A 24,112-nucleotide genomic window follows, 5' to 3' on the forward strand; every position below is an offset into this window, starting at 1 on the left:
TCATACTTCTCTTCTCTCCCCTAATCTGCTCCCCCAACTCTGCCTCCCCCAAAACATATTTCCTCTAAGCTGCATGGAAAGGATAAACTTGCTGAGCAATAGCAGGTGCAGATTAACTACATGAAGTATAATTATTTCACCTGCATGGCATAGGAGGAGGGGAAACCACAAGGAATGTTTGCAGTGCTGAGTTAAAACTCTGAGAACGTGATCTAGAATATGAACCAGTGAAATGATGCCTGTTTAATAAATATTTAAGAGTCTGGGTGCTTCAGAACTTACGGAGCAGTTCTGGGTCTTTGTGAAGTTTTGTTTTAATGAGGCACAATTTTGCTTCCTCATGAGAGGCCTGGGATGCAGCTGTGGAGTGGTGAGAAGTTGCAGATCTGGAGTCAGAAGCCCTGGGTTAGAATCCCACCTCCAGTTCTTACTCTTTGTGTGGGGCTGGGGAAATTGCAGACTGTTTCCTCATAATGTAATGTTATGATGACACAGGACAAACAGAGTTACATGTGTGAATGAAAGTAAAAGTGCTCTGAAGACTTTCAAAAAGTTGACTTTTGCTGAGTCCTTTTCTCTTTCTAGGACTCAGTTTCCTCAGTTATAAACTGGGGATTGGTTCAAACCAGTGGTTTTCAAACTGTGCTCCAAGCAGGGGGCCATTCAGTGGGGAGGAGCCAGGATGCTGCTGAGAGGCCAGACATGACTCCTCCCAAAATTTATAATGAAGGAAGCTGAGTCCCATTTGGATCTATCTTACATAATAGGATTCTCAATAAAATTTATTTTACAGATAATGATCTAAAAAAGAAAAGAAAGAAAATCGCTATACTGGGTGGTGGCTGAGTTCCCATGGCAGGCACCTTAGCACAGTCTTCCACAGTCCCCAGGATGTGCGTGATTGCATCAGGGAGACAGGAAGTTGTATAGAAGACAAAGACAGCCACACTACGGTGTCAAGTTTGTGCAAGTGGGGGTTGGGAGACAGGCTCTGCCTCGTTATTGGCTACCCGCATTGCCACTGTTGGCTGCTCAACCTTGGTCTCAGTTCCCTAGTGTCTAGGGTGCGACTGTAATACCCAATTTTCACAGGTGCTCAGGAGGTCTTGGAGAGAATCTCATGAAAATGCTTTGCCATCTGGTCAGCAGTGGGGGAACAGGTGGAATTTTCTGGGACACTGAACCTCTTGTTAGCTCTGTTATTAAATACCAACTCCTGCTGGTCGGTGTGCGATAAGCTGGTATTAAAAGCACTTAGAGAGATGTTTGGATGCAGAATACTTCAAATATATATATCCCTGCTGTTGCTATGCTGACTTACGAAACACATCGAACAGTACTCCAACTGTGGTGCCTGTTGAAAAAGAGGAGCAGGTAAGCTCCCCCAGGCATCAGAAAGAAGGGCCTAATAGCTTGTGTTTTTGCTGCTATCCAGCTGGTTTATGCATTTGGCATTTAGCCTCAGCTCTTTACATGGTATTTATCACTGCGATTAAGTAAGGGGCAGAGACATTTGGAATGGCTTGGCCGAGAAGCCACCTGAGCCTTGTTGTTTTTATGTTGCAATTACGGAGCACAAGCATTGTGTGTTCCTACTGATCTTGGGCAGGCCAAGATTTGCCATTTAGATGACAGGAGGGAAGCAAGTCTGCAGTGCTAACAAGAATATCCCCAAGGTTAGAGCTGAAGTCCTCACAGTGCCTTTTCCCCACCCCACTGTCCACTGAACTCTTTATGATAGTGTCCATTAATTAATAATCACTCATGGAAAGCCTTCTATGTGTTGGGCCCTCACCATATCTTAATTGTCTCAACATTCCTATGTAATGAGAAATAGCATTATTTCCATTTTGTTTAAATGAGCTGAAGGAATCCCAGATAGTCTAAGATTGTTTATAGTTTAAGGAGTTTAGTAAAGATTTAAGATGTGTGGACAAAGGGCTGGATTTTGTGGTATAACTAGGAGTTGACGTGCTGAAGGGGATGGAAAACCTTCAAATAAAGTCAGTGACCACAGTCTGTAAACTTAAAGGGCTGGGAAAATATAAAAAGGCATCTCAGGAGAGAGAAAAATGTTCTATAAAAACCTGTGAGACACCGGAGTCCTGGTGTCTTGTCCTAGCTCTAGTAATAGTTAGCAAGTTTCTCATCTTCTTTTTTAACCCCACCCCCGTCATCTCTCCAATGGAGAGAACACACCTGTTCTCCCTTCTTCTGGGTGTGATGTACTATGCTCACTGTTTACATGATACAGAGTGCAAGTGTTATAAAAAGCAGAAAGCATTCATCAGATGCAGCTAGTATCTCATCAGCTCTGGCTCTATATTGGCACCGTGAACCCAGTTCCATGATCTTATTATTCATGTATCTATACAACAAAGACCTCTTTGTTGTACAGAGTCCTACAATCTTTAATGCTGAGACAGTTGGGTGGAAACTATTTGCAGGACTGTTCTGTCAGTTCAGTTCACAAGTTTTCTGTCAGTAGCCTACCAGCTGTCCTAGGATTGCACTAAGTGTGTGTATGGGTGGGGAGGTGTGTGAGGATACAGGAAAAACAGGGTAACATTTAAAAGGAAAAGGCAGCTGCTTCCACGAGACCATCAGCTCATGGTATTCCTCCTTCCTCACTGTTCTTTCTCAGTCTCTTATGCCTCTCTTTTCCTGCGCACACTGAGATGTTGCAGCTCTGGGAGCCTCATTGTTGGACCTTTTCTGTTCTTATTCTGAACTCACAGCCATTACCTTGAAAGAGTGGACCTCCCTGGAGTACAAGAAAAGATAACTTTATTTCCCTCCACTTTCATATCTGCTGTCTGGGTCTTGTTCTTCCTAACCCTTGAATGAAATCCAGGGCAATCCCACGATTTTTCTGATCACTCTGAGGTTTGGGCTATAGCATCCATTAAAACCAAGTATCGAAATTAACTGAACTTAGAACCAGACACTTCAACTGTTGTATCACAAAGGATTAAAGCAAGATTTCTTAAAAGACACATATTTGACCAGTGTGAGATGATATCTCATTGTAGTTTTGATATGCATTTCTCTAATGATTAATGATATTGAGCATTCTTTCATGTGTTTGTTGGTAATCTGTATATCTTCTTTGGAGAAATGTCTGTTGAGGTCTTCTGCCCATTTTTGGATTGGGTTGTTTGTTTTTTTGCTACTGAGCTGCATAAGTTGCTTGTATGTTTTGGAGATTAATCCTTTGTCAGTTGCTTCATTTACAAATGCTTTCTCCCATTCTGAGGGTTGTCTTTTCATCTTGTTTATGGTTTCCTTTGCTGTGCAAAAGTTTTTAAGTTTCATTAGGTCCCATTTGTTCATTTTTGTTTTTATTTCCATTTCTCTAGGAGGTGGGTCAAAAAGGATCTTCTGTGATTTATGTCATAGAGTGTTCTGCCTATGTTTTCCTCTAAGAGTTTGATGGTGTCTGGCCTTATATTTAGGTCTTTAATCCATTTTGAGTTTATTTTTGTGTATGGTGTTAGGGAGTGTTCTAATTTCATTCTTTTACATGTAGCTGTCCAGTTTTCCCAGCACCACTTATTGAAGAGGATGTCCTTTCTCCACTGTATATTCTTGCCTCCTTTATCAAAGATAAGGTGACCATATGTGCGTGGGTTTATCTCTGGGCTTTCTATCCTGTTCCATTGATCTATATCTGTTGTTGTGCCAGTACCATACTGTCTTGATTACTGTAGCTTTGTAGTGTAGTCTGAAGTCAGGGAGCCTGATTCCTCCAGCTCCGTTTTTCTTTCTCAAGATTGCTTTGGCTATTCGGGGTCTTTTGTGTTTCCATACAAATTGTGAAATTTTTTGTTCTAGTTCTGTGAAAAATGCCAATGGTAGTTTGATAGGGATTGCATTGAATCTGTAAATCTACAAACAATAAATGCTGGAGAGGGTGTGGAGAAAAGGGAACCCTCTTGCACTGTTGGTGGGAATGTAAATTGATACAGCCACTATGGAGAACAGTATGGAGGTTCCTTAAAAAACTGAAAATAGAACTACCATATGACCCAGCAATCCCACTACTGGGCATATACCCTGAGAAAACCGTAATTCAAAAAGAGTCGTGTACAGGGCTTCCCTGGTGGCGCAGTGGTTGAGAATCTGCCTGCCAATGCAGGGGACATGGGTTTGAGCCCTGGTCTGGAAAGATCCCACGTGCCGCGGAGCAACTAGTCCCATGAGCCACAACTACTGAGCCTGTGCTCCGCAACAATAGAGGCCGTGATAGTGAGAGGCCCACGCACCGCGATGAAGAGTGGCCCCCGCTTGCCGCAACTAGAGAAAGCCCTTGCACAGAAATGAAGACCCGACACAGCCAAAAATAAATAAATTAATTAATTAAAAGAAAAAAAAAGTCATGTACCAAAATGTTCATTGCAGCTCTGTTTACAATAGCCAGGACATGGAAGCAACCTAAGTGTCCATCAACAGATGAATGGATAAAGAAGATGTGGCACATATATACAGTGGAATATTACTCAGCCATAAAAAGGAACGAAACTGAGTTATTTGTGGTGAGGTGGATGGACCTAGAGACTGTCACACAGAGTGAAGTAAGTCAGAAAGAGAAAAACAAATACCGTATGCTAACACATACATATGGAATCTAAAAAAAAGAAAAAAAAAAAAGGTCATGAAGAACCTAGGGGCAAGACAGGAATAAAGACGCAGACCTACTAGAGAATGCACTTGAGGATGTGGGGAGGGGGAAGGGTAAGCTGTGACAAAGTGAGAGAGTGGCATGGACATATAGACACTACCAAACGTAAAAAGCTAGTGGGAAGCAGCCGCATAGCACAGGGAGATCAGCTCGGTGCTTTGTGACCACCTAGAGGGGTGGGATAGGGAGGGTGGGAGAGAGGGAGACTCAAGAGGGAAGAGATATGGGGACATAATGTATATGTATAACTGATTCACTTTGTCATAAAGCAGAAACCAACACACCATTTTAAAGCAATTATACTCTAATAAAGATGTTAAAAAAAAAAGATTCAGCTTTACAGCAAAAAAAAAAAAAGACACATTTGTTTTCATTTGTTAAAGGATAATTTTCAAAAAATACAAAAACATGCTGTCATACATATATAAAATGAACGTGTGTTAAAGATTTTTTCTGGTTTATTAATGAATGAGAGAACCCATAAGATGATTAATACAATTCAAAGGGAAATCTGAAGAGTAGACATATTTACAGGCAATCGAGAATGTTAAAATGAATTTGCTAATATTTACAAATCTGATTAATATCCTGTAAGGCAGCAAACTATTTTTCTATGGGGCAGAAATCAGTTGTACCTCTACGAGACAAAATTCATTTGCATTTCTATGGATAAAAAATAATTTGCCTTATCATCATTTCCTTACAATTTACAGAGTTGTAGAACAGCCTCGTCCAAGACAGCAAGGTGCAAAGCTCTATAGAATCGGATAACCCTGAAGGGTTTGCTAGACAATGCTCAGCATTCCACTGAAAGGATACCTAGTAATCTTTTGCTAGACATTTCAAAATCTTTTATAATTTTCCTGATTGCAGTGCTCTCACAGAAATATTAGTCATATTATTTTTAGTGATATATATAACTGAAGATTTTGGTTATATTAGTAAGTAAATTTAAAATGATTTTAAAGCAGTTTTCATTTCATTTCTATTTCAGATCTTTACATTTTATATTTTTGTCTGTGCTTTTTTTTTTTTTTTGCGGTACGTGGGCCTCTCACTGTTGTGGCCTCTCGCGTTGTGGAGCACAGGCTCCGGACGTGCAGGCTCAGCAGCCATGGCTCATGGGCCTAGCCACTCCGCGGCATGTGAGATCTTCCCAGAACGGGGCACGAGCCTGTGTGCTTTTTAATGTATGCAAAGCGATGGAACGTGTAAATACTGTATACAAAAATAAACATAAATATATATATTAAATATTTGTGATGTAAAAAAATCATTTACCAGTGAAGATGTACTGTCACAACGTTTGGTGATCACTGTTCCAGAGACTAAGATAAAAGTTCTCAATATCTACAGAGACAGAGTCTCTTGGTGAGAGCCCCAAAACTCTGTTTTCCCCTTGTCAACTACACAGGCTATATCCCACAGTACTAGCTGACCTATTAGTCTAAAATGGTTAGCATGCCCAAGAACCAGTCACCAGCATTGAAAGCTGGCTTCCTGAAAATACTGCAGTAAGGGAGATCATTACGTTGATAGAGTCTCAGCAGATTTCTTGGAGGAGAGAAGGCAAAGGACGATATGTTTGAGGATATTGGGGTCTGGTTTAATGCGAGTCATTTGATTCAGGGGTTTTATTGGGTTGGGCGAAGAGTTGACAGAATAGTTCAGGATCCGTGGCCAGAGCTAGGTGGTAGTTGCCAAGTAAATCTTGAGGAGACAGTTGTTTGATACTATTTGTTGCACCAAGAAGGGGTTTTTCACTCAAATAAGGATAAATTGCATACTGTAGTGTCAGATTAATGGGTTTTCAGGAAGTCCCTTATATTGGTTTCCTGAGGCTGTAGAACAAACTACCACAAACGTAAAACACCAGAAATTTATTCTCTCACAGTTCTGGAGGCCAGAAGTCTGAAACCTAGGAGCTGACAGGATCACACTCCTTACAGAGGCCATAAGGGAGAATCCTTCTAGCCTCTTTCAGTGTCTGGTGGCTGTCGGCATTCCTTAGCTTGTAGCTGTACCTCCCTCTGCTCCATCATCATGTCAGCTTCTCCTTCATGAATGAGTGTGTCTCTTTGCCTCTCTCTTATAAGGATTGCAATGTGATTGCAATTAGGGTCCAGACCCAGATGATCCAGGATAAATGCCTTCTCTCAAAATCCTTAATTTAATCATATCTTTTGCCATCTAACATAATGTCCATTCTTTTGCTGTATAAGGTAATATTCCCAGGTTCCAGAGATACAACATGGATATCTTTTGGGAGCATGTACTAGGTTGAATAGTATCTCCTCCAAACTTCATGGCCACTTGGAACCTCAGCATGTGACTTTATTTGGAATTAGGGTCTTGGCAGACATAATTAGTTAAGATGAGGTCATACTGGGCTAGGGTGGGCCCTAATCCAATGACTGGTATCCTTATAAGGAGAGAAACAAAGACAGAAACATACAGGGAGGGGAAAACAGAACAGATGGAGGCAGAGGTTGGAGTGATGTGTCTACAAGCCAAGAAATGCCAAGGATTGCCCAGAGCCACCAGAAGTTAAGAGAACTGCATTGAACAGATTTTCTGGAGCTTTGAGGAGAGCATGGCCCTGCCGACACCTTAATTTTGGACTTACAGCCTCTGAAACCATGGGAGAATATACTTCTGTTTTTTAAAGCCACTCAGTTTATGATAATAGATTACAGCAGCCCTAGGAAACTAATACAGTAGGCTATTTCTCAACTTAACCACATTTCAGAAAAACAGTTTCATCTTCCTGGGCAAGAGTTAGTGGAAAAGTCAAGTCATGTTAATAAAGACCCTTGATTTTTAATCCAGCATCTGTCTGACTGGTTCCAGTTCTCACCTCACCTGAGGTCTCACTCAGAAGCCTCTACCTCTTGCAGGCTATTCTTTTTATTTATTTATTTGCACTGGGTTTTAGTTGTGGCAGGCGGGCTCCTTAGTTGTGGCATGCGAACTCTTAGTTGCAGCATGCATGTGGGATCTAGTTACCTGACCAGGGCTCAGACCCTGGGCCCCCTGCATTGGGAGTGCGTGGTCTTAACCACTGTGCCATCAGGGAAGTCCCTCTTGAAGTCTATTCTTGATCCTGCTCACCAGATCCAGCTTTCTCAGATGACTAAGCCAGGATGACTCAAGTCATAATTTGTTTGGTCTGTAACCTCTTGGCCTACCAGAGGGCACCTGCAGCTCTGGTGGGAAGTTCCTGGCTTGCTGATAGCTTGCCCCCTCCAGGCTCCTTTGACTCCTCTTGTCTGCTGGCTTCTATGGCATTTGAGAGCTTCGTCCAGCATAAGCAAGAGCATGGAAATGCCTTGTGGGAACAATTCTCAACCAGTGGAGAATAAGAGTTGGTGGGTTGATGCCCCGATCTCTTTGCCCCTTAGTGGGTTACTTCTGAAATGTATTCAGTACAATTTTTCAGTTTTTTTGACTTTATTTCCTGTTTTACTTTCCCCACTTCCTCATTTATGTCTCCTGTTATCACCTCCCAAGTAAGCTAGCACCCCAAGTCCTCATCTCAGAGTCTGTATTTGAGGGAGCCCTGATAGGAACACGTAGCATTGAACTCTGCTGGGTCCAGCCCTCACTCTCTCCCTGGCCCTCTTCCTTCTCTCTGGAGTCATGAGCTTCTTTGTCCCCAGCAGTTGCTCTTGCTCTGCCCACTGGCATGCCTCCCCAGATGCCCAGGCCCCTCTACATCATTTTATAGCTACTTTTGTAGAATTAGAGGCAACAGATAAGAGAGAGGTGGCTTTTGAGGAATAACGACTGTATCACAAAGCTCATGCACCATTTCCCCTTTTCCTTCTGTTGGATCCAGTCAGGCAGGAAATTAAAGAGACTCTCTGATTGGATGACATTTCCAGCCTCTTGGACATGCTACAGTTTGTATAATCATGTTCCTAGTGAAGGTTCTTGAGAAGTCCTATTTTTCAGCTTGCTTCCATCCTTTTTTCCACATTCACCTTAAATCCAAATAATATAGAGCAGAGACCTGGGTTGAAGAAGGTGGCAACATGCTGCTTCCCCATTCAAATCCACCCTTCCACCCTTGTCCCTTGCTCTTTGTCCCCGGAGCCTGAGCACATGACTGAATTACCAGAATCAGTGTTGGTTTTCCTTCTTTCTTCCCCCTTTCTGGCTCTCATGCAAGGAGCCATGGTTAAAAGAGGGTTCCCAGACATTGAAAATAAGCATGTATCTTGTCTGCTGGCTTAGACAAGGGCATTGTTTTTGTATGTGGATGCATGTGTTTGGCTTGGTTTCAGCAGCAATTATTTTGATGTCTTCTCTTGTCCTACCTAAAGTCAGTATTTTCACACTATACGTAACCTTGGCCCATTTTCCTTCCGGTTGGGAACCTGCCCTTATTCAGCCTGGTGTAAATGCTTGGGAAAGCATGCCATCCCATCCAGTGGGAAAGGAGCCACATAGAACTGGGTGTCTGTTGCTCCATTCATTGTGGAGGTTCAAGTGTGTATCTGTCTGTAACACCAGCCTGCTGGACATAAGTTACACCCTAAACCCTGTATCTCTGTAAATTACCCCTGGCAGTTTCATTACAGCCTGGGGTACCCCAGCTAACACTGGCAGCTAACTTAACACCAATCAATCTTTCTAATGCATTTCATTAGGAGCTGAGGCCATCATTCATTCCGTGCCTGCTCGGCCAATGTTGATTTGTGTCTCCTTATTGTGTGGACAAATATGCATCCCCAAAGATCTGAGATTTCCTCAGGAAGACAGTGCTGCTGAGTGCTCCCTATTTATTGCTTAGCATAAGAATATATATTACCTTTTATTACATGGCCATTAGAGAGTAAAATCTGGGGAGGGATTTCCATTGGAGTGTAGTGAGCATAACTATAAATTCAGAGATGATGTGAAACATGCCCTTGCTAGAATATTCACTGAGTTATCATACAGGGTTTTCTTCTGGTGGCACCAATTAATTCATGCCCCCTGTGAGACCGTGATACTCCCGCTCCTCCTTATTCCCGCTTTCCAGGCTTTGTTTATCCCTTATCTATGTCCCTGTATCTAGCCGAGAATTGGGCAAATTGAATGAAAAAGAGACTATTCTAGCTCTCTGGTAAAACCTCAGCAAAACTAGTGTCTCTCTGTCATTTTTGTGTAGGATCTGAGGTGAATATCCAGGTCTTGGGGGAGAGAGGAAGTGGAGGGAATGAGAAAAGTGCTTCTCTGACAGACAGACCAGGAGCAACTTTATCCAGCTCAGCACAAATACCTGCACCGTGGTCACCTCAGCCTGCCCCCTACACTGCTCCCTTACTAAAACTGTGGGTGAGAAAACTTGGTGCTTAAGTTAAAGCTTCAACCAAGCAGTTTTTGATTACGTAGCCAGAATTTGCTCAGCAGATCCTCATGGTTCATACTAACCTTGGCAAGGTCTCAATGGCCATATTTCAACTTATTTTCAATAAGTTGACTTATTCTTGAATAATTTCTGCAACAAATTAGGCATAGAAATCTTTTCCTCTAACCTCAGTCATGCATATTTTTTGCCTCTACATTACCCCTAAGCCTCTTTGGAACTTTTATCATAAAGGCCATAGGAGAGACCATTCAGCTTTTTTGCATACATTTGTGTGTCCACTGTGGGCATCAATAGGTGGACTGAAATGAGCTTACTAAGGTTCATAACTGAGTGGTAGATGGAACCCAGTCTTCCCAGCTGTGTCCCTTCCACCCACCTGCTCCCTTAGCTTGTGTCAGCAATAAACTCGCCCTTACCTACACCTCCGTCCCATCCAGATCCCTAGTGCCCTCACACAGCCAGCTTTGTTCATTACTCTCCTCTAATCCCTTGCCTCTCTGTCCATCACACACACAAACCTTGATTTGCCTCAATCTTTGCACTCTGTACGACAAAAAACAAAACAAAATACAAACAGGCAACAGCAACAAACCCAGTCCGTTTGCTTTCTTTTTCTTTTTTTTTTAACATCTTTATTGGAGTATAATTGCTTTACAATGGTGTGTTAGTTCCTGCTTTATAACAAAGTGAATCAGTTATACATATACATATATTCCCATATCTCTTCCCTCTTGCGTCTCCCTCCCTCCCACCCTCCCTATCCCACCCCTCTAGGTGGTCACAAAGCACCGAGCTGATCTCCCTGTGCTATGCGGCTGCTTCCCACTAGCTATCTATTTTACGTTTGGTAGTGTCTATATGTCCGTGCCACTCTCTCACTTTGTTACAGCTTACCCTTCCCCTCCCCATATCCTCAAGTCCATTCTCTAGTAGGTCTGTGTCTTTATTCCCGTCTTACCCCTAGGTTCTTCATGGCCTTTTTTTTTTCTTAGATTCCATATATATGTGTTAGCATACGGTATTTGTTTTTCTCTTTCTGACTTACTTCACTCTGTATGACAGACTCTGGGTCCATCCACCTCACTACAAATATCTCAATTTCGTTTCTTTTTATGGCTGAATAATATTCCATTGTATATATGTGCCACATCTTCTTTATCCATTCATCCGATGATGGACACTTAGGTTGCTTCCATGTCCTGGCTATTGTAAATAGAGCTGCAATGAACATTTTGGTACATGACTTTTTCAATTATGGTTTTCTCAGGGTATATGCCCAGTAGTGTGATTGCTGGGTCGTATGATAGTTCTATTTTTAGTTTTTATGAGGTATCATCTCACACCGGTCAGAATGGCCATCATCAAAAAATCTAGAAACAATAAATGCTGGAGCGGGTGTGCACTGTTGGTGGGAATGTAAATTGATACGGCCACTATGGAGAACAGTATGGAGGTTCCTTAAAAAACTGAAAATAGAACTACCCTTTGCTTTCTGAACCAGTGAGTGTGTATATGTGTGTTTGTGTATGTGTGGGTACCTTAGGGTGATAGTGAAAAAATAAAATCATAATCTGTAGTAAGGGAGTATAGCTTGAAAGACCATATTCAGTGTTGTGATTTTACGTTTAGAAGACAGAAACCCCCCCCCACAAAAGTCTTGTTTTATTACACAGTGTAAACAAGATTTGACAAGATCTGGAGAAGACTCCAAGAAAATGTCTTCTTTTGTTTTATGAAACAAATTACTCAGTGTAAATCCCACTTGGAAAAGCTGGACAAGAAGGAAAAGTAGTCCCTGCCGTTACACAAGGGAAGGTGTTCTACTGCCTTGATGAAGGGATCAAACTATGAGGGAGGGTTATAAGGATTGTATTTGTTCGTTTCACTCGTTGGGTCTGTTTGGTTAATGAGTTACCCCTCTACCATATCCTGTTTGTAGTGAAATCCTGGTAACTTCTACTAACAGAGCAGTTTGATGCTAAGGGTTGAAATACCAGAAATGGTGGCAACTTGAGCACTGAGCCAGTTTTCTGATTTGTTTCCTCAGGGAATAAGTTTTCTGTCCCATGCTCAGAGCTGACCAAAATGTAAACACGTGTCTTCCTTTCCTTGGTTTAAGATTTTTTGCTCCTGCTTGAAATGAAAGTATCACTAGGAGCTGTAGTTCTTTTAGCCAAGTCTTAGTCACTATCACCTAAGAACAAAAGTAGGTTGATTTTTTTGCACCACACCTCTCTGCTCCTTGTATCCATACTCTTTGCCATGTAACATAGTAGTTCTTCCCTTAAAAGGATGAGGTCAGGGGAAAAGCTTCATGATGCTGGATTGGGCTGTGATTTCTTAGATATGACACTAAAAGTGCAAGCAACAAAAGAAAAAAAAATAGGTCAATTAACTTCACCAAGATTTAAAAATTTTGTGTGTAAAAGGATACTGTCAACAGAGTGAAAAGGCAGCCCATGGAATGGGAGAAAATATTTTCAAATCAGATATCTGATAAGGGATTAATATCCAGAATATTTAAACAACTCCTGCAACCCAAAACAACAACAAAAAAGCAAACATCCCTATTAAAAAGTGAGCAAAGGACTTGAACATTTTTTCAAAAACGGTGTACAAATGGCCAGTAAGCACCTGAAAAGATGCTCATGATCACTAATCATTAGGGAAATATTTGCAAATCTAATCCACAATAAGATACCCGTTAGGATCATTATTGTTAAAAAAAATAGAAAATAACAAATGTTGGTGAGGATATGGAGAAATTGGAACTCTTATTTAGTGCTGGTAGAAATGTAAACTGGTGTGGCCCCTCTGGAAAATGGCATGGCAATTCCTCAAAAAATTAAACACAATTACCCTATGTTCCAGCAATTCTTCTTTTGGATATATACCCCCAAACTGAAAACAAGGACTCAGATATTTGTGCACCTATATTTCGTAGCAGCATTATTCGTGATTGCCAAAAGGTAGAACCAACCAAAGTGTTTATCAGTGGATGAATGGATAAACAAAATGTGGTAGAAACATACAATGGAATATTATTCAGCCTTATAAAGGAAAGGATTCTGACACATGCCACAACGTGGATGAACCTTGAAGATATTATGGTGAGATAAACCAGTCACAGTACTCTGCACTTTAAATTTTATGTTATGTATATTTTATCACAAAAAAGGGGTGGGACTAGCCATAGAAGAGGAGGAAGTGATAGTGTGTCAGGGCTGACCCTAGGCTTTGTGAGGCCTCCTGTGCTTCTACTTGCTCTTTTGAGCTTCTGTCCTGGCCTGGGGAGGGGCTTCTCCATAGCCATTCACATGCCCATTCAGACCGAGCCCTAGAATGAGTTTAACACACATGGAGCAGATCTGAGTCCAAGCCTCAGCGAGAAGGCAGGATCTCTGCATCCACAGTTTGAGGTGGAACCACCCAGATGAGCCCTGCCTACATCAGCCAGCTCTCTCCATAACCCATAATTGGTTTAATGAGGTTAGTAATTATTATTGAAACCTCTGATTTTGGAGTAGTTGTTACACAGCCGTGTTGGGAAGCAAGAGTTAAGGTGGGGAAGAAAAAGTCTAGTAGGGTGCTCCTTGAAAGACCAATAGTTTTGGCCTCATAATTCTTCCAGTGGCCTGCTATTTGTCGTCTAGTCGAGATGGTTTAATTAGGGTTATTGGTGAGGATCTCTTAAATTTCCCTTACTGCTTCTTCCATCGTAGACTAAAAACAGACCTTAAGTCTGTCAGTTCTGTTTGACTCCTATGTACCAGCCACTAGCTCTGTCAAAACACTGTTTAAGTTGTTTCACATGGCTCTTCATTGCTCTTGGGATAAATTCCAACTTTTGTGACACAGCTTTTAAGTTTTACTTGCCCAGTGACTTCCTCTCCGGCTTCACCTCTTACTGCAGTCCCTCTCATTTTTATTCCTTCTGTAATCTCAATCTCAGTCTCTCTGTCTCTGTCTCTCTGTTTCTCTCTCCTTCCCTGCTTTTCTCTCTCACTCTCTCTTTTTTGTGGCTTTCAAATATGGTACCCTTCTACCTGGAACATCCCTCCACTCTGATATTTTACCAAACTGGTTCCTAATAATCCTTCCAGTAGGTCTGAATTTAAGTGTTACTTCCTTAAAAGGGTCTTGCATGAACCCTCAGACCAGCAAGATGGCTCACGCTGTGTGCACTCCCATTGTACTCCTGCAGCATCCCGCCTTTACTTTATAAACAATATGCTTGTGCTCAATGTGTCTCTCTTGTTCTCTCCATCTTCTCGTTTTAGCTGGTATCAAAACATAGTGGGAGTACAATACACTTCTGTTTAAAATATAATCTAATGAGTTAATGAATCAAAGGTGTGGCTCCAAGATCACTGTGTTCTCTTGTCAAGATTCACTAATGGGTTCTGTTAGTTAAAATTTCACCTCAGCTTATAGAAAGTTAAATTGAATGAAGACTTAAAGATCACGTAGTTCAATTCCAAATGAGCAAACTGAGGTTCCTTCAAAGATAATTTCCTGAGAGATATTTCTGTTGGTGGGCTCTAAACTGGATGGTTCTAAGAGAATTATAAAATAAGTGTTTTGCCTCTGACCTCTGGGTTTACTAAATAGAGCATTTATTCTTGAACCTGCCTTTTAACTGAGTCCATGGAAGTCCAGGGCCCATAGAAAAGGAAATTTATGGGCTTATGAATCTTCATTTGCAGTTCTTGAGAGGGTAATGATGACTTCTGATTTAGACATTCCCCAGAGATGCAGCTGAGCTGGTGCTAAAAACCCTCACCTGTTTGCTAGGATATCAGGCCTTCTCATCAGGACATTAATTCCTAGGAATGCCTTAGTCCCTCGGTGATTTCCATCACTCATTCCATGACTAGCAATTAATATTGATTAAGGACCCATAGGACACCTAATTCTCCCCTATACTGGGAATGTATCTACTGGGAGCAAGAGAATTTGACTTGAAGCACAAAGTTTTACTTTAAATTCTAGGTCATCTTATTAAACATTTTTTTTTCAATTTAAGCCAACTGTTTTACACTATGACCTGATACACACATATACTCACATACACACATTTCCACTCAAAGGGTACTAACTGATATATCATTGTATTCCATTATTATTCATTAAATAACATATTATTTAATTGCATTATTATATATAAATAATAAATATTAAATTACACTCATTAAATAAAAATATACTGTATAGGAAAATACTTTATAAAATCTAAAGAATAATATGAATATTTCATGGAAATTCTCCTAAGAGCATAAACTTTTTTTTTGTTTGTTTGTTTTTTGCGGTACACGGGCCTCTCACTGTTGTGGCCTCTCCCGTTGCAGAGCACAGGCTCCGTACGCCCAGGCTCAGCGGCCATGGCTCATGGACCCAGCCGCTCCGCGGCATGTGGGATCTTCCCAGACCGGGGCACGAATCTGTGTCCCCTGCATCGGCAGGCGGACTCCCAACCACTGCGCCACCAGGGAAACCCCGAGCATAAACTTTTTAATCAAATTCAGAAATATGAGGAAAAGTGGGCCTTCAGGACAAACAAACTGATCTGATTGTGTCATGCCCTGCTTGAGAACTCTTCAGGGGTAACCTTGGCATTGTAGGGGAGGCCCAAATCATCTTTCCAGACTTACCTCTCCCCCACCCACACCTTGTACCTTTGAGTTCTCACTCATCCTCTCCCCTCAGTCCAGGCAGCTTCTCTATCTAGTAAACTCTTGCACATTCCTCAAGGCCTAACCCCAAGTCACACTGTTCGTAGGCCTGCCCTCCCCTGAATTCCTGGTAGAAGGACTCCTTCCCTCTGTACATATTCATAGCACAACATATGCAGTACTGGGACAGCCCCTCTCACATCATGACAGATGTGTCTCATTCATCTTGCCATTCCCCAGTCCCTCCCAAAGAATGGCTACTCACAATGATAGTTTCCTCCTAGCTTGCACCATTATAACCAACAACAATGCACATCTCCTTTCAGAGATGGTCCCTTAAGCCTCTCATTGGTTTCAGAGCAATGGACCAGAGTGAGACTGGCCAGGGTTTGATCTAGGTTGGCCATTCTCATATTGCAGTGGCTCCAGGATTTTGGGACTTTAGGGAATGAACAATTCCAAGAGACAGGAGAGGACACTGTATCCCATCTGGATATAAACTGCCTTGCAATGCACATTGACCACTGTCCCCCAAAGAGATTTGGAAAGATCTACTGTCATCAGCCTTTGTGGTCCTCCCCATGGCCTTCCTAGTGTGGTTGACTGTTTCCACAGGTACCAAACCTTCCCCACCTGGAACACAATCACTCCTGCAATGACAGTACTCTGAGCCCTTCTCTAGAAGGAGGAAAGGAAAATATCATTTGTGGAGCATGTGCTGTGTGTGTTTATGAATATCAGCTCATTAATCATAACATTCGACAGATGAGGTAACCAAGATGCAGAGATAAAGGGGCTTGATTAAGATCACATACCCAGGGAGTGGTGGGAACTCACCACTGTATAACTGTATAACTCAGTCTCATCTTTTTTCTACCCCCTTACCTTTGGAGACATGTCTTGTAAAATTCCACTCCATTCACTTGATTAAATCTCCCTGGAAACTTACCCTGCACTTTTATGATCCAAAGCAAAATGACAAATGACTAAAGGGGAATAGAAATCATCCTTTAATCATCTTCAAGGCCATAAGAAGCACATAAATGCCTTTCTGGGAGGGAGTAACAAGTGCTTTCAGAGGGCAGTTTATATTCTGGCTGAATAATATCAACAACAGTAACAATAAAACAGAAAGCAGGGACCATGTGGAAAAGGCTTGTGAGGGCTTTGACACAGTCAAAAGTTCACATTCAATGAGGGACATAAATATTTCATATTCAATTCCTTTATTAGCCTAGACACCCGAAGGTCATTTGGAGAGATTTTTCAGGTTACCAGCTTGGCAATCTTTATTTGGAGAAGAGACATTGGGGATTTCCAAGGTGAGATAGAAGATATCCTCCAGGTAGCCAGATATGATGGCTAGCTAGGGATGGTACATAATATTTAGCAAGCTCATTACCACCTGCCATTTCAGAACTGCATATCAACCCAGATTCATTTGATGTTCAGTCCCTTCTTGTGAACTGAAAGAGAAAAGGTACTGATATTTTTCTGAAGGCCCACCTAACATTGTGACATCACTGCGTGTGTGTGTGTGTGTGTGTGTGTGTGTGTGTGTGTGTGTGTGTGTGTGTGAATTCCTATTCAATTGAGAGCTGCTCAGGTGGGGGCTGTGTCTTATTTTTAATTATGCTGAGAGTGGAGATTAATCAGTTAAACAGGATTTCCTGGGGCTCTTCTGGAATGCAGAATATTGAAGAAGACAGTGGAGGCAGTCAGGAAGCTCAGCACAGGACTTTTAAATATTTTATAAGGAAATATGAGGTGTTCTTTAATAGCAACGCCTCTACAAGTATTGAATTGGTGAGATATACACGTATGTGTTCATATGACTTTGCTCATGGTTGGATTGTCAGACGCATAATCAGAGTTGGTGAGATACAGCCATTCATGGAGTATTTGTTGAGAGACAGGAAAACCTGGGAAGATGACTGGAAGATGAACATTAAAGATGAGTTGTGGGGGAAAGGAGAGGCAGCTCATATGTCTGCTTGTCTGTTTATCTGGAGACAGAAGGGTAAAAATTGGTTGGCTTTTGGACCCTCTATGTTGGGAAGTTTGGAAGACTAAACGGACTGGCTCTAGCCCCTGAGATAGTAGAGGCTGGCATTCATTCTAGCTATGATTTGGTCTTTGAGTAGACCAAGAAATCACAGTGCTCTGCATGCCCCATGTTTCCTTCCACCCAGACAAGTACTCTGGACTGCAAGTTCAGTAGTAGAGGGTTCATTTATTCACCCAGTCATTCATTTACTCACTTGCTCCTTCTGTTTTTCAACACATATTTTATTAGTAAACTATTATGGACAACTTACTCTGTGCCAGGTATAGCATTAGGTCCTGAGACACTGAAATGAAAATTACACTGTCTTGGCCGTAAGGGAACACAAAGGCTCTTCAGATAACATGGGAATTTCAATCTGTCTGGGGAAAATCTCCATAACCAACTATTCTTCTGGTGTCTTCAGTAATAAAAGCAAATAAAATATGCTTCAAATGCATAATTTCTATGATCTCAGGCCTTCATTGATGTTGTTCCCTGCCTGGAATATCTTCATCATCCTGCTTATATGCCAGAATCCTCATCTGGCCCTGTTCCCTCCACAAAGACTTCTGACCACTTGGATAAGACTATTTCCATGTCCATTCACTGAAACTAGTTCTGATCAGTCTTGGCTGTGAACTGCCTTGCATGTGACTTAATTGCTTTACAAGATTATACTCTGGACAGCAGAAATCACATCTAACATTATATTTATGCCTTACAGCACAAAGAGCTTGTGACATATTGTGATGGTTTTAAACTATGTCAGTGAATTCTTTGACCCTTCTCTCTTCAAGGTGGTGCCTAATTCCCTTACCCTTGCATGTGGGCTGCACTTTGCCTCTTGCTTCTATTAAAAAGAATAAAGCAGGAGTGATGGTGTGCAATATCAGAGACTAGGTGATAAAAGACATTGTGGCTTATTGCTAGTTGTCTTTTGGGTCTCTCCCTCAGGGAGGACCCGCAGCTATATCATGAGGACACTCAAGCGGGCAATGGGGAGGCCCACACGGTTAGACACTAAGGGCTCCTACCAACCATCAGACTAATTTCCCACTCATGTGAGTGGGCCACATTGGAAGCAATTCTTTCAGTCCCACTCGAGCTTTCAGATGATGATGCCTGAGCTGATATTTTGACTGCAATCCCATGAACAGTTCTAAGCCAGACCACTCAGTTAAGTCATTCCTAGATTCTTGACCCTCAGAAACTGTTGAGATAATAAGGCTTTTGTTATTTTAAGCTGCTAAATACTGGGGTGATTTGCTACATAACAATAGATTACCAATATCCAATACACATGTGTACATAACAATAGATTACCAATATCCAATACACATGTATACTTGCTCATTAGGCCACCAATGACATCCATGTTGCTGAATCCTATGGATACTTTTTAGTCTTCATTTTATTTGTATCGCAGCAGCACTCAACACAGAAGTTGAACATGTCTTCCTTCTCTTTGAAAAAATATTATGAAATATTTCCAGGATGGCCCAGATGGGCAGCAGGCAACGTAGCCAGACCAGCTCCATCCCGCAGAAGCCCCAGACCAACAAGTCTGCCTACAACAGCTACAGCTGGGGGGCCAACTGAGGCCCTGACTGTCTTCTCCTGGTCCCATCTTCTGAGAGGGCTTCTCAGCCTGGCAACTATGGAAACAGCATTAAAGAGAGAAAGGAATGTGGGGGGGTTCCACTGCCCCCAACCCCAACGGCCCATCCCATGCCTCAGCTTCATGTCTGTCCCATTCCCATACCATCCCCACACTGTTGTATGTATTATAGGATTTGTATTTCCTTTTTTTTTCTTCCTTTCCTCTCCTCCTCCCCCCTTGCATTCAAGATTATGAAACTTTTCTGCCCTCCCTTCTCCTCCTCCTGTTCACCCTAGTGATATGTAGGTGAGGTAAGGAGGGGGGACCCCCAAATATATATCAGCCCCACAGCCCTAAGTCTCCTCCTTTATTATTAGGAAACAAAACAGCAACAACAAAATGGCATCATGAATATGAACAGCATTGTCAGATGAATTAGTTGAAGTGTTTTTTTTTTTTGTACTGTGTCCTCAAATTTAATGGATTAATGTGTCTTATATATATAAAAAGAAAACCTCTAAACAAATATATATATATATATATTTCCAGTATAAAATTCAAGGGTTTCATTAAACCCATTCTCTTTCTTACCTCCCCAGAAGTAATCATGTCTTTCTGCAGCTTGCTTTCTTGTGAGTTCAGCATTATTATCTTTATTTAGATTTATCTATGTTGACATATGTAGAACTAGAACATTCATCCTAACTGACATCTAGTATTCATTCTATGACTGTGCCATAATTATTTATCAGTTCTCCTTTTAGGGTATTTAGGTGATTTTCAGTTTTTCACTCTTATTAATACCACTATGTTGTCATTCTTTAGATGAATACTTAATTCCATATATAAGATTTCCCTAGGGTACATATTCACCTTTAACTTTCTAGTTATTATCAAAATAGTTTCCAGAATGGTTGTACTAATTTATGCTTCTATCTGATGTACATGGGAAGTCCTATTTTTCCACATCCTCACAAGCCTTTTATATTACAAGGCTTGCTTTTTTTTCCCCTCTGTCTTTCCTTCCTTCCTTTGAATCTGATACAAGTTATAGTTTTCGTTTAATCATTCATTTTGTGTTTCTTGGCCACTTACATTTCTTTATCTGCGACTTATTTATATATATTAGCCCATTTTTGCCTTTGCTCATTTGCATCTTTTGGATCGATAAGAATTAGTTACATAGTCTATATACTAATATTTTCTTAAATAAATGTTTACCTTGTCTGAGACATTTTTTTAAAACTGTTGTATTCTATAAATGAAAATTAAAGATTTTATAATGTAGGCAATTGTAAAATCTTTTGTAGTTTAGGCATTTTATGTCCAGTTCAAGAAATTATATAATCCATGGCATGAAAAAAATGATGGTATGAAATATCAGAGGTTAGGTCATAATTATTATACATTTTATATATATACATTTACAATTGTTATACTTTTTGGTATACATAAATTTTACTTCATATTTAGGTGTTGACATATAACATTGACATAATTGACATATAACATTGTGTAAGTTTAGGTGTACACGTGTTAATTTGATACTTCGCATTTAGGCTTTTATTTCACATTTAATTGTTTGGAGTACGGTGTGATGTAGAGATCTAATTTCATTTTTTAAATAGATAGGTCATTTCCCTAGAACTATGTATCAATATTGTATAGTCCATTCTTTCCCCACTGATTTCTCATATTCAAGTATCAAAATATTCATGGGTTGGTTTCTGAACTCTATTTTGTTCTATTGGTAATTTTTTTTCTATCACTAGGCAACTGTCATATTGTTCTAATTGTTATAGATTTATCATAAATTTTGATATCTTATAAGTCATATTCGTCTTATCTAATCTTGATATTTTCCTTTTACAAATAAGTGTTAGAAACAGCTTACCATGTTTCGTAAATAGCGCTTTGTGATTTTGTTTGGAATTGCATTTAATTTATAGAACACTTTGGGGAGGATTGACATTGCTGTAATATTGGGTTCCTCTAATAAATACGGTTATCACCAACTTATTTAGATTGTTTAAAACATACTTTAAAAGTTTTGTAAATTTTTCCTTAAAGATCTTGAAGAACTTATACTAGAAATGCTATTTCAACTACATTTTAAGCTTTCAATTTCTGATGTAACCATTTTATGACATCACAATTGATATTTTTACATCAGACTTTGAGTTTGAGGTGCTTTCTTATTAATTCCAAAGGTTTGAAATATTCAGAGATTTCCTACTTAAATTGTTTTATTGTCTGCTAAAGTTGGCAGTTTTATTTCTTCCTTTCTGATCTTTATACTTTTTATTTTTTCCTGTCTTGTTGCTCTGGCTAGGGTCACCATTACAATGTTGAATGAAAATGACAGAATTTGAATTTGCCTTATTTCTGACACATTTCTAATGTTTATCATGTAGTATGGTGCTTTCTGTAGGCTTATGGTAGATATCCTTGATCAGTACGTTATTTTCCTTCATAAAATTTGACTATATACTTATTTTTTACATTATTGGTTTAGTATTTGTAAGTATTAAATTTGTAGCTATTAAATAAATAATTATTGAAAAAACAAATGAGTGCTCTCTAACCTGGTCTCTCTACACCTCCACTGAAGTTCAGGTGAAGTTATTTCCTCAATCTTATCCCCTGTCTTTAACTGTGGCACTGAATTTCATAGTTGGAAGGGACCTTAGGTACTGTCTTATGTAAATCAGAGAAGTTAAGTGACAAGGATACTCAGACTGAGATGTTCAAGAAGGCTTATGTCCCTTCTTGAGGTGGTCCCTCCCTACCTATACAGCCTCATTTTCTGGATATTCTGTCTTGTACTTCTGTGAGCTGCTTCAGTATGCCACGGTCTCTGTTTTGTCTTGGTTTCCACACTTGCTTTGTCCTCTTCCTGGAACAATCTCCCCCTCCCACCCACTCACCTGCTTTTATTCACTATCTTTTGATTCCTCAGGTTGTAGATCAAGGTTCACTTTTTCTAGGGAATGTCCCATGACATGCTTACGCTAGGAGTATCCATGAAACCTGTACCTCTCCTATCACAGCACTTATTCTGTTTTAAGCTGTTACTTTAAATATCATCTACCAACACACTGGACTTGAAAATTCTGTGTGGAAAGTTGCCACACAAATCTGACTCAAACTTATTTTCCAAGAACCTGGTCCAGCATTCAATGCTCAATAAATAAGCTGGCAGTGAATATACTTTCAATCAGTGAATGCATATCTTTTCCCTTATAAGCACAAAATGTCCCTGCTTCCATTAGACTGGTAACTGTTCAAAACTCTGGTTGGAGATAGAGGTGGGCCTTGCTTGGTAAGGTAAATGTGTTTCTGAAGGAGTAAATTGAATTACTTTTAAATGTTCTAAAAGAGATTGCTATTTAAAGGATCCATTTAGTAGATCTTTTCATGAAGCAAAGAATGTGATTATAAAAGTAAGCATTGCTTGTCCTTCTGCAACGTCAGGCTTTTAGAGTGTGCAGGACCTTGGTGTGGGGGTGAGCGCACCTGCTTGGGGTTGACGGGGTGTGAGAGTAGCAGTTCTTGCTGGACTCGGGAGAAGATTAAACACAGGTTGATCATTAGCCTAAGTAGTATATTTTTATAAAACCAGACAGAATTTTGACCTCCTTTTAAAGAGACCCAGTATTTCAATCTTTTTACTTACTGATGAGGAAACCGAGACCACTTACTCTTTTCCTTGGAAGAAATCTAGTATTGATGGGTAGTCCCTAAAATGACCACATCACAGAATGTCAGGACTGAGATCAACCTGTTCAGCCCCCTCATGATAAAGATGGGGAAACTGAGGCCCAGGTGGTAAGTAACCTTGCCAAGTCCAAACGATTATTTATTTTTTTATTATTTTAAAAAATATATTTTATTTATTTATTTATTTATTTGGCTGTGCCGGGTCTTAGTTGTGGCACGTGAGATCTTTTAGTTGTGGCACGCAGTATCTAGTTCCCTGACCAGGGATCGAACCTGGGCCCCTTGCATTGGGATCGCAGAGTCTTAACCGCTGGACCACCAGGGAAATCCCTCCAAACGATTATTTATTGATGAGCTGGACTGCAACATAGACCTTAGGTCTTTTAGCCCAGTGCTTTCTCTATGAGGTGATTTTCTGTTCAGAAGTTAACGGCTCCAGGATTCAGAGTAAGTGCAGCATCCTGGTTGAGAATATACAATGTGGAATCAGAAAGCCCTGAATTTCAGTCCAAATTCCCCTGCCTAACATCTCAGTGACTTTTGGTAATTTACACTCTTGTAAGAGCCTCAGTTTACTTATCTGCAAAATAGGGACAGTTATAGTGCTACCCTATAAAGTAGTTATGTCTCTTATAAGGCAATGCACGTGAGAAGCTTGCATGAGGGCCCAGCATATAGTGGGAGCTCAGTAGCAATGATGATTGTAACAACAATGACGATGATGATTTTAATGATGATGGATCTCTTTCCCTTGTTACTTCTTAGATAAAAGGGCATAAGTCCATTTTCTCTAATCTAAGAATCGGCTAAAATAACTCAAATAATCTAAACATGGCTAAAATAACTCAAAAATGAACCCAAAATGAAAACAATTGGCTAGGAATAGGTGGTTCTAACTCTTGAATAGAAATATATTGACTGCATTTAAACTTAAACGTTAATGTGCTGCTAACAGCCTCCAATCTAACAGAGCTGCTGTCTAGCTCCTGCATCAGAAAAACTACTGAAGAGAGACTTACATGTTTTTTTTCTCTTT

The 24,112-nt window shown here is 40.5% G+C and overlaps 1 long non-coding RNA gene across 1 annotated transcript in view; it reads left to right on the plus strand.

Annotated features, from left to right (window-relative positions):
* Nucleotides 1–5,880, plus strand: part of LOC132508055 (uncharacterized) — a 101,195-nt gene extending 95,315 nt beyond the window's left edge. The window contains exon 9 of the long non-coding RNA XR_009536405.1: nt 5,676–5,880. This is a non-coding gene — a long non-coding RNA (uncharacterized LOC132508055). The remainder of the gene's footprint in view (nt 1–5,675) is intronic.
* Nucleotides 5,881–24,112: the final 18,232 nt, after the last annotated feature.

The sequence above is a fragment of the Lagenorhynchus albirostris genome, chromosome 17 (genome assembly GCF_949774975.1).
Source record: "Lagenorhynchus albirostris chromosome 17, mLagAlb1.1, whole genome shotgun sequence".
In the NCBI taxonomy this organism is placed as follows: Eukaryota; Metazoa; Chordata; class Mammalia; order Artiodactyla; family Delphinidae; genus Lagenorhynchus; species Lagenorhynchus albirostris.